We start from the raw sequence: 16,761 nt of genomic DNA, 5'->3' as shown, positions 1-16,761 counted from the left end.
ACTTATATATCATATCCTTACAGAAGTTCCATCGTACAGTTTTTTTTTCGAGGGAGTATAATGGCGAGCTTTCTCATCTCGCTCACGCACGCGATCATCGCTCCTATATATATCTACTCGGGCAACAATTAAAAGTAGCTTGGGTATATACGATACTATAAAAGGTTACAAGTACCGCAGTGATCGACGAGCTGCTCTGCAGAGCCTTGTGTATAGCCAACATTGGCACAATATTAATATATAGTTACCTTCTCGGCTCTCTGTCTTGCTCTTGCTCTCTCTCTCTCTCTCTCTCTGCAACCGTTTCTAGTGCAAACAAAGCAGTGGCGTACACAGCAACAACAGCAGCAGTAGCAGCAGCATCAGCAGTGGTCGACCTACTGCTAATACATACATACAGCTAGCTTATAGGTACCACTAGTATAGGTACTACTCGATGAGTGATCTTGGCTCAAGACGCTTATAAAGCCTACGTATAAAGCTCGAGCTAGGCCTAGGGTATACACAGCAGTAGCTATATAACGTATACATATCTCACGCCGGAGGCCACAATCAATTAGAATTTTTAATTATTCATCGTGTATGACAAACAAGTTGCGCGCTCACTCGCTCTCGCTCTCTCGAGAGGCCACTCGAGCAATTCCATTGAAAGCTGCTGCTGCGCTCTCGTGCGGCACTAGCGCTACAGTACAGTATGTGTATACGTGTACACATCAGGTATATGTACGCGTATATAAAACCACGAACGCTTTTGTGCGTATAATATAATCGTTTTTCAACTCGCGCAAACGGTGCAGACCGCTAATACTTACTTGCCTCTGTGAACGCGCATACGTATTGTTGAGTCTAACGATCCGGGCGAGAGTCGGTCGGGGCGCCAAAAGTTAACTCGCGCTAGCACACGGAAAAGGAAGCACCGTACGTCGTTGTTGCTGCTGCTGCATTTTAAGGACGCGCGCGAGAAAGATGAGAAAAGTTGGCGCTAAATATCGATTGACGCATACAAACTTATGCGCAGCTATGCAACGAGCTACAATGAACGAGCAGTAAGTATAGCTATATATAATGTAGCCACAAGTTGCTTTGCGCTCGCGAGGAAAAGCGAGGGAGTAATTAGAAAGAGCTCGTTTGGCAGGAGCCGATAGATATATCTAGGCGCGCGCGTATATCTACATCGACGTGTATTTAAGCAAGAAGAACATAACGGCCGGCGAACTTATACTACTGCAGCGCAGAGGAGCGTGGCTAGCTCTTCGATGGGGAATTGAGAAGAAGTGCTCCACTGCCACTGTATAATGTTGCGATGCTCCGGCAGTAACAAAATGTCACGATGAAACTACTATCTCTCTTTCTCTCTCTCTGCCTCCCTCACTCGTGCGTTGTACTCACTGCAACAACAGCACTGCTACTGCAGCAGCTCTAAAAGCGTTGCTAATGGGGCTATATACTCGAACCAAGCTTTCGTTCTCTCTTTCGCTCTCTCGTTGTGTATATAGGATAGGAAACACGCGCAGAGCGCACGGTATATATAGCGAGCGCGCGCGCGTTGACACACAGACATCCAAGCCTCGGCAAGAGAGAGAACGAAAGCTTCTACTGCTGCTGCATCGTTAAAACTCAACCCCAGGCGGAATCGGCCCCGGCACGTAGTATCATTCAGCAGTTCTATTCCTTCTGTCTCTTTTCGCGCAGCGAGTATAGTGAGCCAGCTTCCCTCCTGCCACTGCAGCACAGCGGCGACGGCGACGGCAGCTCATTGTTTTGAGCCAGGCTCGAGCGAAATATGTATATATACCTATCCTACCATCCATACCTACCGACGTCGTATAATATATAGAGCTGTGACGACGACGACTCGAGCAAAAATAATATTCGCGACCTCCCGCGTAGATGTACAAAGATACAGAGAAAAAGAGAGAGAAAGAATGAGAGACGATGATTAAATTGACCCTCGATGTATTGTAATAACCGTTTCATATTTAAGAGCGACCAGCAAGTCCAACACTTGTTCAGCTTTTCTTTTCCCTTTATTTTTTTCCTTTCTTCCGTTCTTTCTTTCTTTCTTTTCTTCTTTCCTTTTTTGGTACTTATAAATTCAAATTGACTGGTCTCCGTTTGCTTTTCGCCGGGCACATAGCTTTTGTCAAACGGTGAAATACGTATCGCTACCTCCACCCCCGTACCCGGACTTTACCTGAGGATTACTCTATATATACGTATACAGAGGAAAGCGCATGTACCGTTGCTGCTGCTGCACAGTAACATTTGCGCCGCCTCCACCACCACGCCGATGCTATAAGCAGAATGAAATTAAAGTGCTATTTAATTAGCGACTTTGCACAGCCCGAGTTTAAGCCCGCCGCCGTAGCCGCTGCTCGCTGCTGCATATACACACACGCTGGGGCTCTTTTCAAACTCTTTCTACCTTCCGTAATTAACATTGCGCGCGGAATGGAAAAGGACCGATGCGCGTCGCGCCGGCTTATGTACGTGTGCATATAATATAGAGCCATGGACGCGCAGTGTCGCATGAAATCTGCATATGCTGCTGCGAATGCGGCTTATGCATACACGCCCCCGATGTATGTGCGCGAACGTCGTGCATATTCACGTGCACGAGAAACCGAGTCTTTATATTAACGTACAAATGCATACATCGATATTGCGTCGAACCGAGATTCCATCTGCATTTGTGGATGACGGTGATGATTAATGTTAAGAACTGTGCGAGTACCTAATTTTTCCAACTTCAGTCGAGTCGTGCCCAAAATATTCGGGTATTCGATTTTTTCAATTTTAATTTACAGTATTAGGCTGTAAAAGTTGAAAAAATATTTTTCAAAAACACACGAACCCCATTTGAAAGTATTTTGACCAGTTACATACTCGAAAACCGTCAAGTACACTGATGGTGGGCCTAGCAATGCTATACCCACAATTCAACTCTCACCAACAATACAATATAGATAACAAAGCTTCCATATTTACAGCAGAATCATTAGCAATTCTCATGGCTATAGGATACATTCTATCCACTAACATCAAAGTGCACAGACTCTCTGAGCACTTTGACAGCCATTGACAACTACTCCCCTATAAAAAAAACAAACACCTCTTACATTATCCTGGATGTTATATGACTACTCTTCTTAGCAAAGAACAAGGGCATAAACATCAGGCTAATGTGGATTCCAACGCATGTCAAAATAACATACAATGAAGCAGTCGACACATTGGCATAGGAAGCAGCGGATAGAGGAACACAACTGTTATTTGATTTGCACCACACAAACCTGAATGAAGAAATTACAAAAATAGTGAACCAAGAAAACAAACAGCAACTTCTTAACGAAGCCACGTTTAAAGGTATTCACTTCTTCACAAATTACTACAAAGATACTAAAAATAAGCCATGGTTCGCCAAATCAATGTATGATAGATATCACATCCCCACAATCAACAGATTGAGAGCCAACCACCATTCACTAGTAGAAAGCCTGCACAGGAAAAATATAGTAGACTCACAGAACTGTCAATGCGGATTTGAAATACAAGACATTTGTTTTGTAAATTTTTTATTGGCATTTAATGATATATTATGCTGCCAGAACACTGTAGTCTTTGGCGCGAAATACGAAAATACAGATATTTTACATCTAAGATTAAAGCTTAATCTAGGTACAAAATATTTAAATAAATGAATCACAATATGATTTAGATAAAACGCTAGGTGAACAATATTATAATATTAAGGATAAATTATACATGATAAATTATAAACAGGTATATACTTATAAATTAAAGTGCGTATTTATAGAATTATAATCATATGTTTATGTCTATTTTGTTTATAAACGAAGAGAAAGCATATATCATATTTGGTTCATTCTTTGACAAGAGTTCAGTAAGATTAAAGGGTTCGAAATAGTTAAGAGAATGAAGTTGTGAAATAAGCTCTTTTTTTCTTTTGAATATTTTTTACAATGCCAGAAAATGTGATCGATGCTTTCAATTTGTCGAGTTTCACAGTTACATAGATTGTTATCAACAATTTTATACCTAAACAGATGAGATTTGACTGAAGAATGATTGCATCTGATCCGGTTAATAGATACAATAGCCCTTCTGTTTAAAAATTTGTAATTGTGGAACCAAGGTTTTGGACTTGGTTTATAATAGTGTTTGAAGTATTCAACACTTTTACTTAGCGCTACATTCAATAATTCTTCATGTTCTTCGCGAATACATCTATGTTTAAGTTCTGAGAAGATGTCAGTGAATGGTATATCGGCGTACATTATTCTCCCAGATTCAGCTGCGATCTTTGCCGCAGAGTCCGCATTCTCGTTGCCCGTAATCCCTATATGGGAAGGGACCCATATAAGTTCAACTATTTTTTGGTTTAGGTGGCATTCATACAGTTTCTCTCTTAACTTAGCAATGAGAGCAGAATTATTCTGTGAGCTTTTTGTTGACTGCAAGGCTTTAAGCACCGATTCTGAATCTGTATAGATTCTAATTCTTTTCTCGGGTGAGTTCAAAACTTCCTCTAACACGGCGATGATAGCGAGGGACTCTGCTGTAAAAATCGAAGCTAAATCGTGGATTTTGAAACTTATGTTGAAATTATCTTTTTCTGACCAAGATGCGAAACCTGTTTGACTCTTATAACTATTTTCATTGATTGCATCTAGAGATAATTTCGATCCATCTGTGTAGATGTGAACGTAATTAGTATCGTTGCACTTATTCGTAAATGTACAGAGAGGATCTTTGGCTTTGGTAAAGAGCTTTGTTAGAGTTTAAATCTATGGTAGGTATGAAGAGTGATGATCGATAGGAATAGTTGTATTTAAAAAAATTATCGTGTTTAATTATTGATAAATTAAAAAACCATACATTTTCATAACACTCAGTTAATAAGGACTTAGTATGATTATGGGAGTATTGAAAGGAATCGTGAAGTTCTTTTAGTGTATCTAATTGGTCAATAATTATATTTTTATGGTGTGAAAGTTGCTTTAACAAGTATTTAAAACATAGCGTTTTGAATCTATATAACAGCGAGGGAATCTTTGTTTCAGCCGTGATAACATTCAATGGGGTACTATTCTGATAACCCGTAGCCATTCTTAGACACATGTTTTGAATTTTGTTTAATTTATCCAAATTAGCAGAGGAACACGGGTGGATCAGAAATCCTCCGTACTCCAGTCTGGATCTTATTAGGGATTTATATAACATTAAGAGGGTCGGGGGGTCGCCACCCCACCATGTACCCCTTAAACAGCTAATAATATTGATTGCTTTATGACTCTTTAAAATAGTATCATGTATGTGTGGTTTCCAGCTGAGTTTATTATCCAGGGATATACCCAAAAAACGAGCTGAGTTTGATGGATGAATAAGACTGCCGTTCAGATTGAAGGATAGGTATTCTAAGTTACTGTTATGTTTATTAAAAATTACTAGTTGGCTTTTATCTGGAGCAATTTCGAGGCCCCTTGATTTAAGATGAGCGTTCAATCTCGCAGCAGAGTGTTCTAAGCTGAATAGGGCATTACCTGGTTTTTTATCTGATACATAAATCGCAATATCATCCGCAAATTGGAGAATCTTCACTGGACTAACAAATTGATCGTTTGAACGAGTGTATAATGAATAAAGGATTGGGCTTAAAACACTCCCTTGAGGTAAACCTTTGTTTACTACACGGGCTGGACCAAGATGGGAGTCGATCGGTAAAAGAGATCTTTTGTAAATAAGATTGTAGATAAATTTAATGAGTTTTGATGGCAGTTGGAGATTTTGTAAGTCGGCGATAAGAATGTCTGGAATGACATTGTCAAAGGCGCCTTTAATATCGATAAATAGAGCGGCTAAACTCTCTTTTCTGTAGAAAGATTGATGAATGTCATTAGTTAAAATCGCTACATTGTCAGTACAAGATTTACCTTTTCGGAAACCAAATTGAGTTTTAGGTAATATATCCTCTGTTTCAGCCCAATAATGTAAACGAGAGTTTATCATCCGTTCAAGAACTTTTAGTATACATGACGCTAATGAAATAGGTCGAACCTTTTTTCCTTTGCTTTTTGAAATAAAGGTCACCAGGTAAGTATTCCGTGCTTCGGGAAATATGCCCGTGTCATAAATTTCATTTAGTATGTCTAAAAGAACCCTAACATAAAATTCAGGTAGGTATGAGAGAATTTCGTATGAAATTTTGTCAAGGCCTGGGCTTGATTTGATATTAGCTGAGGCAATAGCCTGGGTAATCTCTTCAAAGGAGAATGTCTCTGCTAGGATATGATTTTCTGGGGCCGAAGAATGGCATGAATCGCATGGATCTAAGACTAAGGAAGGTGGAATAAGAGATGTATCTTTTGGGGTACAAAGGTTATTTAGTGTATCATTGGCTTGTTTCAAAAGATTAGAATTTTCATTTAAGGATTTGGGGCGATTAAAGCCATATTTAAAAATTTTTATCTTTGACCAAACACTAGATATTTTTGTATTTCTATTGATAGAACTACAAAAGTTTCTAAACGATTTTTTTTTTCTCCTCTTTTAGAGTACGTCTCGAGAGAGCACAGGTTTTTTTATTATCGATATACATATCCATATTACAACGAAATTTGAGCGAGGCTAATTTAGCTTTTCTTAGTCTAACTGCACGATCTCACTCCTCATTCCACCAAATGCAATTATTCTTTGCTTTCTGAATAAAATTAGGTTTCGTAGACCTGTTTATAGTTTTATCTTTAACTTTTTGGTTATCGCATGGTAAACAATTTATAATACAATTATCCAGAGTACTTATAAAAGTATCGTATTTATTTATCACAGGAGAGTTGAGATACGTTAAGCTATTGAAAACACTTTTATTTATTTCGAGCTCCTCAAGAAAGCTCTTCCACCTCATTTTTTTGAGATTGTATCTGTAGTCAATCTTTCTATTGTGGCAAGTATCAATTTTACCACTGATAACAACAGGGAAGTGGTCACTCCCCCAGCTGCCATCGAGCACCTTCCAATTGCAGAGATTCAAATATAAATTAGACTCACGAATAGAGCCGTTCTTGATTCTATCGCTAAATTTCTTCGTAGTAGCCATGAGTCTCAAGTTGTCCTTCTTAGGTGGTCTATTTGATGAAACCTCGCTTAGGATTGAGAGGAGTCTTGTAATAAATTACTGTAGTCCATGGGAAAGGTGATGTTAGAAACATCCATTTCATTTATCTCTGCAACATCTTTGTAAGTCTCTGCTTGGTTATAAATATTTGAATAAGATGGCTTGTGTATATTAGTCCTATTGGATTGATTCGACACTTTAGGAATTCTAGATTTGGCGTTGTCCAGGGTTGGGAAGTTTTCTTTGGTCTTCATAACGGTATTGGCATTGCTGGAAGTGTTCTCCTTAGGAACAACCAGAGCTCTTGTTCTTCTCTGCTCAAGAAGATGAACTCTACTCTTGAGCGGCCTCTTCTATATATTTCCTGAATACTGGGGTATAACTTGTAGACTATCTATTAAACGGTCAAGTTGAGCTCGGTGGAAATAGAAGCCCAAAACAACTGGTTCAACCCAGACTTTTGGAGCATTACTACAGTTAGTATTTTTATTGATTTTTAATCTAACTTTGTACGACCAATTTTGATATGAGCAATTTTTTTATTTCAGGATTGTACAATGATTTTTTAAATACTAGTCCGCTTTATAGGAATTTAAGTCAATGTAAGAAAGATGAAAAATTAGGAGAAGCGAATTCAACTCTTACGGATACTATGAGGGATGCTAGACGTGACACAAAACTGAAAATGAGGACTGAACGGCACTGAACAAGTGAAAAAAACTAAGATTTCATTATTTTAGATTTTTAAAAAACCTTTGCCAAAAATGATTGTTATAATTTTCTTGTTGCTCAATATTTATAATAGAAAATTGTTACAAATAAACTTTAGTAAATATTTCTATATTGCGTTATATTTGTAATTATGAATATAATTAAATTTTAAAAAATCTCATATTCTATTTTTAATTAAAAAAGCAATTATAGGTACATCATTATAGTTTGTAAATAAATTTTTTTCGTTAGAAAAACCTACATTCCTATTCCTCTAATCTACTTATAAAAAAGAGATGGACCTCTAATTGAAGCATCGCAAAGCAACCTCTGATTGGCTGACACTGACGACGACGCCCGACGTGAGCCGACTCGATACGAGCGCCTGCGCCGCTAACTGTCAACAGACAGTTAGTACTTGAGTAACCTCAAAACATAAATAAAAAAATTGACGCGCGTGAAGCGCGTTGAAAACTTACTATTTGTGAATATTAAACTAATCTCAAAACACGAATAAAAAAATTGTCACCCCCGGAGCGCGTTTAAAACATCTAGTCACTTATAAAAAAATGGTAATAACTTGGGAAAAAACCTTAACTTACTCTTATCTCAATCATCAACCTTTGCCCATGGAACTAGATTTTGTACTTAGTGCAAAGTTTTTTCGAAAGAAAAAATATCTCAACAATCAATCAAATGACAACGTACATTCGATGAAATGATCCTGCTGTAATGATTGTTTTTTTTTTTCGTGTATTCATAATCGGAATCATATGATTCATCATCCTAGTCTCCATCCTAAATTTTTTCGAGAATACAAGACATTGACCATATCCTTTTTGAGTGCCCTCTATACTCAACGGAAAGAAGAAGTTTTAAAGCCCAGCTAAAAAACTATACGATAAAAAATTCCACTACCGAAATCAATTCATCCACACAAATCCTCAAAGCTCTAAATAATCCCCCAGCAAAAATAATAATTAAATTAATATGAGTGAAAAATCAAGGAAAATGAGAGAAAAACCATGTTTCTTGACTCATATTAAGCTCCCCTAGTAAAAATTTTGAAAAATAAAAAACTGTAAAAAACAGTTATAATCTATATTAAATAGTCCAAAGCGATAAACAATGATAAATAACAATAATAAAATGTAATGTTTCGGGCCCTGCGTCTACTTAAATATAGAATTGATTTCTATTATTTACACATTATTTACAGTTTTTTATTTTTACTAAAGCGTGTATCGCAAAAAAAAAAAACAAGAAATTCAAGTAGTGCAAGTTACTGTAAATAAGGGTAAATAACTATAGATTAAAGTAATGTTTTAATTTTTTCCTTCTTATACAAAATATTATATATTTTTTTCGTGAGGAAGCTAATTCTGATAAAAAAAATGAGAAAAAAATGTTTTTTTACTACATTTGTTCGCAGATTTTCTTTAATATCCTCAGTATTTGTAATCACTTGCGCTCAATGCAAATTGGAAACGCAAAGAAAACTAAGAGAAATGGAAGACGAACTCGATGCTCTTAATGCCCTTAATGCTTAAATGTTACTCTGTAATATGGGACAACATTTTTTTAAAACTTCTAGAGCTAGTTTTTGAGCGATAAAGGTAAAGAGTTTATTTAAATTTTTTATCTGATTTCTTATAAAATGGCTTATATTTTATTGGTTTTCTATAGAAAATGTGAAAATAGAAATTATGGCCAAACTGAATTACAGATGTCTGAAATACAAAAGAATCAGCAAAACACTATGGCTACAGTGGGTAATAACTTTTATTATGGTCAGTCGCTACAGTGCCACTAGGCCAACAACCACAAGTACCTCACAACCACCAACAGCTGCTACAACAGAACCAGCTGGCTTAAGTACAACTGGGCCTACAACAACCAATATCACACAACCAGCAGCAACAGGTACAACTAGGCCAGCCACTGCAAGTACCATATGGCCAGCAACATCAAATACCACAAGACTAAACCAATTTTCAAATTAATTTTTCACAAGGGCGAGGACATTAATATGAGATATTCTCTTGCTTTGACTTTGACTTATACAATTATTTTGACTTTGCCACTTGCGTATTTAGAAATAAGGATACTCGCCATCTAGTGGCGGAGGTTCAAAATGGCATTATTGAATGTAAAGTGATTTAAAACTGTTTGAAGTTTTTTGAAATAATAAAATTTTCATTTTCATTCAGTTGAAAATACAGGCAAACCCCGTTATCCGCGATTCTTCGTATCCGCGGTACCCCTATTTGTGACCCAACTTCAGTATCCGCGGTTTTTTTCTGGAGGTTAACATTTTGTGCGCGTCAAATTTAAAAATTTTTTTATTCATTTTTATTTAATTATGTCTCGACCAACACCAAAAAAAACAGTTTCAATCGAAAAAAAGCGCGATAGAAAAGTTCTTAATTTGGTTGAAAAGATCAAAATTCTCGACGCGTTGGCAGCTGGTGAAAAAGTTGCTACCCTCGCAAGAAAATTCAACGTCAACGAGTCTTCGATCAGAACTCTCCGCGACAACGAGAAAAAAACTCAAGAGAGTGCGAAATCTTTGGGGAAGCATGAAGAACAATGCAAGATAAGTCGCTCGCCTCGTCTTGAGAAAATGGAAGACATGCTCATTGTTTGGCTGCAAGATTTGATGCACAATTCAATTCAAGCAAGATATAACAAAATCATGGCAGTGTTATGAAAGTTTATACAAAGATTTGATGCGCAGAGCGAAGCAAAAAAGTTAGACTGAGTATTTTACTCGAAAATAAATAAATACTTTGATTTTTCATAAAAAAAGGTGTTTTACTCTTTCGTACATTGACATTTCAGCTGGACGAAGAACCGAACCCCCCTTTTCCCATAAGAACAATGCTTCGTTATCCGCGGTACTTTTTCGGAACCGAACCTCCGCGGATAACAGAGTTTGACTGTATTACGCTGGAAAAAATCATTGTATTCTGATACGTGCAACATAATTATGGGCAGTGAATAAAATAACCAATGACTTACAAAAATAAACATTGAAGCAAACGCCACATTTAAGTTTTCCCACTAAAAAAATTATATAAACGACCGACGCGAGATTCCGACCAATCATGAAGCGAGGCGCAGTTACTCTTCGACTAATGAGGAGACGAATAAAACAACTTTGCATGATTTTTTTAAGGAATGATCACTGAATGATCACTATTGAATCATTCTATTCAAACTTTGTGAGTTTATCGTTGGGAAAAAGAACATTTCCGTTTATCTGAATAATTGTTGGAATAAAATTATTTTTATTACATTCACAGCTAAGTAACAGTTCAAATGTAAATTAAGATTGAACCTCTCCAACTTGGGAAAAAAAGAATTTGAGAGTTGGATTCAAATCACTAGAATAAGACTGTCATACTTGCCCTTATCTAATATTTTGAAAAAAAAGTATTATCAAGATTTTGAATTATTTTATATCGTACTTGGTACAGTAGATTTAATTTCTGAAATGGAATGTAAGTTCGAAAACTTGTCGCCGTGTTCACGTTATTCCGATAAACAAACTTCGACACAGTCAGCAGGTTTGTTTAACCAAACGTTTACAGAGTACAACGATTTTACCGAACTTCGATAGAGTAATTAACAAAAATCTAAAGGTAATTAACATATTTTTTTATTCATACTTTTTTCCTGTTAAATCAGATTGATTGCGTCGTCGGAATTTCGAGGCGCATCTTCCACATCGCTGTCACAGCGAGCTTCGTCGAGATACCTCGCCTAATACAACAAATTCTCGCCGTCGTCAGCGAGCTCTCGCCGTTGTAACGCGCCACCGAGTTCGACATCACCGTCGTCATCGAGCTCACGCCGTCGTAACGTTCCACCGTCTTTGGCCAGGATATCGGCCAGGGTGAGTAGGCGCATCGTCCACATCACCATCGTCAGCCATACTTCATCGAGACACCTCGCCTAATTCAACGAAATCTCACCGTCGTCAGCCCAGCACTCGCAGGTTTAACGCGTGACCGAGTCATACCATTTCGGCACGGCGACGAGGCGTAATCATGAATGTCGTCAATTCGTTTATATCAAGAATTCCTCGTATTTTATCGCTTTGGGTGAGGTCATACTCAATAACCGTGTATTACGGTTTAAGTCTACGCCATTTACCGCAGAAGAATTACGTGAGTACCGATTCAAGCAAAGGCTATAAATGTTATGACATGGATATATCAAGTTAATTTGTAAGGGTATACAACTACATAACTTTATTTTTTCACGTTTGGAATCAATTATGCCATCTAGCGGATAAATCCGAAGTTCATCGACGATGAGCAGATTTCTCGTGTTCAGCAGTTACTTGCTTTTTACTTATTATTTAGTCTCAAATGCATATTTCCAAACATAAAAACATTAAAATATAGGAATAAAATCCAAATTAAATTAAACTAACTGTGAAACTGAGTTCTTATATTATACGTATAAATGTATATCAATATTGCGTTAGACTGAGTATCTACCAACATTTACAGATGATGTTACTGATCCAACCGAGTTTCAATGGGATGATGTTATACATAAGCTAGAACAAGATAGAAGAAGTTGCGTACATGCGTGGGGTACGACGGAGTGAAGCGAGGAGAAAAACAGTTAAAGCGAGAGAGGAAGTGAAGAGCAGCCTCGGGTAGATCGAGTTGTGCGAAGACTTCGCTAATAAGGTTTTGAAATTTTATGCGATATAAAACAAGTGTTTCTGATGAAAGGATCGATCGATATGCTTCAAATGAGACCTGAAATCCAACTTGTTACAAGTCTGCTCGAGTCAACTCTCGAGGCGCTATAAAATCTTGTTAATGAATTTATATTGTAGAAAAAAAAACATAAATAAGAAAAAAAACACGAATAAAAAAGTTGCGAGCTCGCGCTGAAAATTTCATTTTAAAATCATGAAAATATATACATTCACGCGCGAGAGACTCGGGCACGTGTCCGAGCAGAGAGAGGACGGAGAGCGCCCACGTGTATATATATAAATGTTGAACGTGAAAAGGTGTGAAAACGAGCCAAGGGCCGGCGCCGTACGGTGTCAAGTTGACGAAGGAAAATTGGATGGCTCACGATTCGGAGGCTCGCGCACAGGTCACACACATACATTGCGTTGAACAAGAAGTACCAAGATAATGAGTCGAACTAGACTCGACAGTAATGACGTATACGAAGGATGGCGCGCAGTGCAGGAAAGGACTCGAGTGTACGACATATATAGCTATATAAAGCGTGTACAGCGGCTAACAGTAGGTAAAACGAGATCGCGAAGGGTCAAGTTTGTTGAAGAAATTAAGCAATTGAAATTTCGAGGACTCGGAACGTCCAGTAGTGCACGACGCCTAACGATTGGCGATCCAAGTTAAAAGTCGACAAGCTATGGTCATCGTGATTGGGTATAACTATACGTGCTAGATATATGCGAATGGATCGCAAGCTCGGGATAACGATCTCCCTATATGTTCTCGCGTATTTCGCGCGATCAAGTGCTAAACGAGTTTATATGCCCCCCCGTTCGCACCCAATCGCTAATCGATATTGCGCATTACGTCGAGTCAACTGATATAATATATAGAACGAGAAAAGCAAGAAGATGCAGGGGAAAAATATCCCATGGCATACTCGCGCCTTAAACTTTGGAAACTCGAGCCGCAGTGGGAAAGAAAAGTACAGTCAATCGACTTTGCCTCCGCTTTAGCGCCAACGAAGCCGACTCGGATTTACTTGCGTACAGTTATAAACGGAGTATATATCTACGGGACGCAGATGAGACTCGCTTTAATGGTTAGTCTTACATTGGCCTCTATTTCTCTCTCTCTTTTGCGTGCATAAATCAACTCGCGATCCAAATAGGCGCGCGTACATAGACCGTATACACAGAGCGAGAGAGAGAGAGAGAAGGCTCCAGGGGAGAGGATTTATCCTAATGGAATTTCGACTTTTGGATAGGTTCCAACGCGCGTTGGCTCGCACACACGCAGATATGGACTGCAGTAGCAGCAGCAGCTAGTTTTATTGAAATTTTTGCAGTTACGTACGACGTTATAAGTATGTAATACGTGTATACAGATATCTGAATATAATACCACACCGACATGCGTGAATGCACACGAATGTGTGTGCGGCTGCGAATATATATGTCGTTGATTAAAGATGTGCAGCAGCCTGGCTCTGATTTGGCAGTAATAGCATACGCTGTATATACCAGGCTACACACATTGTTCGAGCTTGCAGGAGCTTGCAGGAGAGCTTGCAGCAACGCGCGCCGCGTTTGTAATTACCGAAAAATGTTCGCTTTCCCGCTTTACCGCGAGATATATATACATATATTCTCTCTTGCTCGCTCTTTTTTCTATGTGGATGAATAAAGAGAAAAAGAAGCGCGGTGGCGCGGGGAAAAGCGGAAAAAGCCAGGCATGGGATAACTGCAGCAAATGCAGCCGCCGCCGCCGCCGGAGGAAAGCATATCCTCCGAGAAGTGGGCACGCTATATAAATATACTATATACACATTTAAACATGGGAAGCTGCTGCAGTACTGCTAGTGAGTGAGCGAGTGAGAGAGAAATAGAAAGAGAGAGAGATGAAGATAAAGCGAGAAGCAGAGAACGTAATTAAAAGTGCAATGGCCGCTGAAGTAGTAGTAGCTCGGCGCTGAGCGGCGAGTATATCTGTATGTACGCGTGTGTGTAGTATTCAGCGAGTAGTCAGCACCAGCTCTGAGAGTTGAAGCTACCTACCTCAACTAGGCTTTGCTAAAGCAGCTAAAGTAAGTGTATACGTATATAAATGTGTACGTATCTCCCGCACAGCGGCTCAAGCAACTAGGCAGTTCGAGTGGACGCGAGCTTGCGTCTGTCTATGTAGCGCACGCAGTAGTTGTTGCTCCTGTGCCGCGGACGTTTCTCGCTTAGCTCCGTATCATTTTATCTTGACCACCGATCCTGTGGCGCAAGCTCGGCCTTGCGCTCGTGCCTCATGCTGTTTAAAAAAGACGCATCGGTATAAAGCTCTCGCTTGCGCTGTACCACGGGGATGCAGTGGGCGAGAATTTGTCCCCCTTGGACACGTTTTAAAGCGCAGAAAATTAATCCAAGTCCTAGTCAGCAAGCCTGTTCGCTGTGTAGACACAGATATTATGCGCTTTATGAGCTGCTGCTGCTGCTGCTGTTGCTGCGCGCGCATATGCCGCTACAGAGCAGCAGTTGCGTGTAGAGAAAGAGAAAGAGAAGCAACTATATACGAGTACTCGGCGTGTTTCAGATTTTTCTTTCTTTCTTTTTTTATGCCGCGCGCGCGCATGAAAGAACGACGACTCGACTTGAGCTCTAATCCGCAATTCCAATCTGCGTCCCTCTTTCTTTTCTTTCTTTTCCCATTTTTTTTTTATTCTCTCTCGCTCGCTCCTTTTTTTCTCATTCATCCCTTTCTGCCGTGACGCGCGAAAAGATCCGTACATACATACATACATAACATTCGGTACAGTATGTCTGAGTTTGCACATTACACACACATACAGACACGTACATTTCTTTTCTTCCCTTTCTTCGTGGAGCGAATTGATCGTTGACGAGGCTGCTCGACTGCCAGGGAGATTATCATCGCGCGCCGCCGAGGCTTATATTCGCGTCGCAATCATTTTTTAACGCGACAGAAACAGTTACAGAATAGAAGCAGCAGCCATCCACCCACGCATCGCACACGAGACAGAGCGACGAGGCATGCGGGGTACCTAGCTCGGCAGCAGCAGTCGCCTCTTGACTATGTGACGCATATACAAGTCGTTTATTTCGCATTGTTGAATTGTCTAAAGCTGCCGCTGCCTATGCCATACGCACACACACACACACACACATATGTAACACTTATAAAGTACTGCTATATACGCAGACGTGCACGTGTATACAGCCCAACAACAGCCACGCGACGCGGAAGGGGGTAGGTAGGGGGGCGCAGGATGCTGGTCACGGAGCAGCCACTATTCGAGCGCGTGGTTTTCACTTTGCACGTATACGTCCAAAATTCCCCTTTCACTCTTCCTCTCTCTCTCTCTCTCTCTCTTTCTACTACTACGCGCACGTGTGTGTGTGTGTGCTCAAGTGCACTCGTGGATATACGCTCCTTGCCCGCCGCCGCTGCTGCTGTAGTTTCACAGAGCTCACGGAAATGTCGTCGTCGTCGTCGACGTTGATGTCGGTTTCTTTCGTCCCACTTTTTGTGTCGCGTGTAAAATAAATGGAGAGCAAAAAGGAAAATAAAGAACGGAGAAGCTTGCGGTGGTCCCGTACTGCACGTATATACCAGTGACTGAATTTTTTTTTCTCTACTCATCCGTCGTTGATAGACGCAGAGTCTCTTCCGCCGATGCTGCTGATGCTACAGTACTAAAAGTGCCGCAGAGCCCAGGGGATGATTTATGGATTTTGTGAGAGCTATTATCGCTGTATTAGCCTCGTAGTATTTGTTTGCTTCGTCGGCTATTATGAATACGTGTAGCCTAGTACGACACGGACCTATATACATATATACGTGCGAGAAGCAGTAGCAGCTCGAAATTCGCCAACGATCGACGTGTTCCGCTCGTAGCCCCGTGCAATACCTGCGGTCGTACTGCCGCTGCTAGTGCCGCGTGCGAGAATGGCCAAGAGGGGGCTTTTGAAAACCGCACGTGCTTATACGAGGCGCAGGTATTTCTCTCTCGCAACTCACGTACCATATACGTACGCATGTGTGTGTGTGTGTAGCGAGTGGGGGATGAGGAGGCTGGATCGGGATGGATGGATTCGAAAAAGGCTAGTGGCACGAGCTGCAGCAACAGCTCGACGAGTGTATGGAAAGAGCAGAGAGGACTAATCCTCGCTAATTTGATTGCGCAAGGTGATC

This window comes from Trichogramma pretiosum, unplaced genomic scaffold (genome assembly GCF_000599845.2).
Source record: "Trichogramma pretiosum strain Unisexual culture from Peru unplaced genomic scaffold, Tpre_2.0 scaffold29, whole genome shotgun sequence".
Taxonomy (NCBI): domain Eukaryota; kingdom Metazoa; phylum Arthropoda; class Insecta; order Hymenoptera; family Trichogrammatidae; genus Trichogramma; species Trichogramma pretiosum.
The sequence above is the reverse complement of the archived record's forward strand: the minus strand, read 5'-3'. Positions refer to the sequence as shown.